Source organism: Hipposideros armiger, unplaced genomic scaffold (assembly GCF_001890085.2).
Source record: "Hipposideros armiger isolate ML-2016 unplaced genomic scaffold, ASM189008v1 scaffold_9, whole genome shotgun sequence".
Classification (NCBI taxonomy): domain Eukaryota; kingdom Metazoa; phylum Chordata; class Mammalia; order Chiroptera; family Hipposideridae; genus Hipposideros; species Hipposideros armiger.
Window position 1 is genome coordinate 903,755 of NW_017731359.1, and position 3,457 is coordinate 907,211.

At 44.4% G+C, this 3,457-nt stretch overlaps 1 protein-coding gene across 5 annotated transcripts in view; it reads right to left on the reverse strand.

Moving 5' to 3' along the window:
* ZNF23 (zinc finger protein 23) overlaps positions 1 to 3,457 on the reverse strand; it is a 49,094-nt gene that overhangs the window by 38,128 nt on the left and 7,509 nt on the right. For 3 of the 5 annotated variants that reach the window (XR_002125301.1, XR_002125300.1, XM_019654214.1), the window contains one exon: positions 1,071 to 1,184. The exons of the other annotated variants lie outside the window; for them this stretch is intronic. The gene's annotated coding sequence lies outside the window, so the exon portion shown is untranslated. The remainder of the gene's footprint in view (positions 1 to 1,070; positions 1,185 to 3,457) is intronic. 5 annotated transcript variants of the gene reach the window in all.

A 3,457-nucleotide genomic window follows, 5' to 3' on the forward strand; every position in this document is an offset into this window, starting at 1 on the left:
TTTCACAAGGTTTTAACTGGATCGTTTATTTGTTTTTATTGTTGAGTTTTGAAAGCTATTTATATATTCCAGATGCTAGTCCTTTGTCAGATTTTATATTATGCCAGAAATTATATTGGATTTTTTTTTTTAAAGATTTTTATTGGGGAATTGAGGGGATGGGAACAGCGTTGGGGAATTGGGGGAAGGGGAACAGACAAGTTGCTGTCTTTTTGTTCTTCAGTATAGTTGTGGAGGACATTGCTTCACTGGCCCAAGTTGGCACCATCATTGCTCTCTTCCCAGGGAGGCATATCAGTTGCCGGCTTCTGGACGGCCGCTCACTGCGGCTGCTGGCTACATATGGTATCCCATGGCAACCCACTGCAGCAGGCGCTGCAGCCTACGCTGTCGCCGGCGACTCACAGCAGCCCAGCTCCAGGTTGAGCTGTTATTCAGCATCTTAGCTGTAGAGGGCAGTGTCACTGGCCCTCATATGTGGGATCCGAACCGGGGCCCTCTGGAATCCCAAGCCAGCTCTTAACTATCGCGCCACTCGGCCGGCCCTGGATTTTTTTTTTAAAGTCATTTGCCCAATTTTTTTTTTTTAAACTTTATTGGGGAACAGTGTGTTTTTCCAGGACCCATGTGGGAATCGAACTGGCAACCTTGATGTTATGAGCCTGCGCTCTAACCACCTGAGCTAACCGGCAACCCCTATATTGGATATTTTTATTCCCTTCCTCTAGCCAGACTACCTTCCTTTTTCCCCGCCATCTGCAACCCATTCTTATCTGTTGAACTCAGAACAAATGGCCCTGTCCCCGAAGGAGTGTTACCTGAGCTACTAAAACAGGAATTCCTCTAACCCCTCTTTCTGCTGTTCTCCCACAGCCCACTGCCTATTATGCCAACAGCAGCACTTAACACATTCTCTCCTTCTTATATTTTTACATCTGACTCCATAACTTGTATCCTCCAGAGCTTAAACAAAGAAGTATCATTTTGGCACATGGCAAGTGCTCAAAAACTTATAAAGTGTGCATCTAACGAAGGACTATGGTTGCTGGCTCTAAACTTGCCTCGCTTACCTTTAGAGAAGTCTGTGGTCCTCTCTGCAGGTGGGTCATCCTGTGCCTCCAGGACCCAAGGCAAATGCCCTCCCTCCAGAAGTGAGATCAGGCAAAGTCTGCAAATTGGGTATCCTGAAAAGGGGAAAGAAAACAGTGCTGGGGGAGTCTCGCACTAGTGTTCCTAAGGAACCTCACAGCCTGTGTCTGCAGTTTCAGAGAAGGAAACCCCAGGGTAGCTCAGTAAAGATAAGGCCCACCCATAGAAGTGGGCTGGAAGGCAGGGAGCCCAAGGAGGTTTTTGATCAAGAGGAAACTGAGCAATTGTGATGTCTCCCTAAAAGATGTACAGTCTGTCAGTGAGATTCCTGTGAGACACATGAAAGCACAGAGAAGAAATGATGGAAGTCTTCCTTAGATGACTAGGAGAGTTGAAGAAAGGCATGAACTTCAAAAGAAGATACCTCTTTCTTACACAGAGCCAGTTATGATGGAAAGCGTTCTCACTGGAATAGCCAGACCTACATTAGACCCAACAACCTCAGGCTTCTCCCTCCCTCCTGCCCTGCCAGACATCCTCTGGGGCTCAGGGATTAGGAGTGTTTGCCCCTGAAAATATGTGGAAGGTTATGAGATTCATACCATGATCCATCCCTACCCTTGTCCTGTGAGTCTGAGTCCCAAAGGCAAAGTAGCCTTACCCAGGGGAGTCACGTTTCCTTAAAGCATCAGCATTTTCCTTGTACAGGGCCTTCTGTGCAGAAAAAAGGCCAGCCCATTCTTCCTGGGTTAAATACACAGCCACATCCTCAAAGGTCACCACCTCCTAAAACAAGAGGTTCCTGCTGCCCCAGAGCCAATCCTCTGGCTCAGAGCCAGAGTGTGGGTCACAGGTGACAGTGTGAGGGTCTGGGGGAGAGGGGCCCTGTGATGGGAGGGAACTGAAGAGAGGGGAAAAGGACATGGACATGAGCTCCATGAATTTAGCACTAAGATTTTAGAAGCTCAGAACTTTATCGCCCTCCACATCCTCGCACAGAGGCGGTGCCCTGAGACCCAGGCGACCTGTTCACAGAGGAGAAGCCCACCTTCCAGGGAACCTTCCTTATCACATGAGAAGGCAGAACAGCGCAAGACAAAATATAAGGCTGCAGTATGAGAGAGAATAAAAGGCTGCAGGAGGAGAGAAAATAAAGCATTCCATGAAAATCTACTGGAAAGCAAAAGAAAGTCCTCTTTATATCAACCTGCTATAGAACCTACTCCTGTAGATGCCCAGGAAGAGAAATAATAATTCATTAACTGCCATGAATAACCAAGGTAACAAGGCAGCTCAGAAAGAAAATGAAAAGTCTCCAAAAAATGAACTTAAAGACATGGAAATGTGTGACTTAAATGACAGAGAATTCAAGATTGCAGTTCTGAAAAAACTCGACAAGATGCAAGAAAACACAGGCAGTTTAATGAACTCAGAAACACAATCAAAGAACAAAATGAACATTTTACCAAAGAGATTAAAATTTAAAAAACAAAAAAAACCAAATAGATATCCTGGAGATGAAGAACTCAATAAAAGAAATGAAGAATGAAATAGCTAGCTTAGGTAATAGAGCTGACCAGATAGATGAAAAAATTAGAGATATTGAAGATAGAAATCTGGAAATGACACAGATGGAAGGCGAGAGAGACTTGAGAGTTAAAAGAAATGAAAGAACAATACAAGAACTTTCTGAGTCCATCAGAAAGAGCAACATCAGAATAATGAGTATACCAGAAGGAGAAGAAAGGGAGAAGGAAACAAACGAACAAACAGCTGATAAGAACTTCCCAAGCCTGTGGAAAGAACTAGATCCTCAAATCCAAAAACCAAACAGAACACCTAATTACCTCAATCCCAACAGGCCTTCTTCAAAGCTGTCAAAAATTAATGACAAAGAAAGAATTCTCAAGACAGCCAGGGAAAAGAAGACAGTAACCTACAAAGCAAAGTCCATTAGATTGTCATCAGATTTTTCAGCAGAAACTCTACAAGCAAGGAGGGAGTGGAATCAAATATTCATATTATTGAAAGAGAGAAATTATGAGCCAAGAATAATATATTCAGCAAAGATATCCTTATGTATGAAAGAGGAATAAAGACCTTTCCAGACATACGGAAGCTGAGGGAATTTTCTAACACATCACCTGCATTACAGGAAATACTGAAGGAGGCTATCTGCCCTGAAACAAAAAAATCAAAAGAATACAAAACCGGGTTGGCCAAGTGGCTCATTGGTTAAGAGTTGGCTTGGGAGTGTAAGCTCTGAGCAGCAGGGCCGCCGGTTCAGATCTCACATGGGCCAGTGACACTGCCCTCTACAGCTAAGATGGTGAACAACAGCTCGACCTGGAGCTGAGCTGCCGTGAGT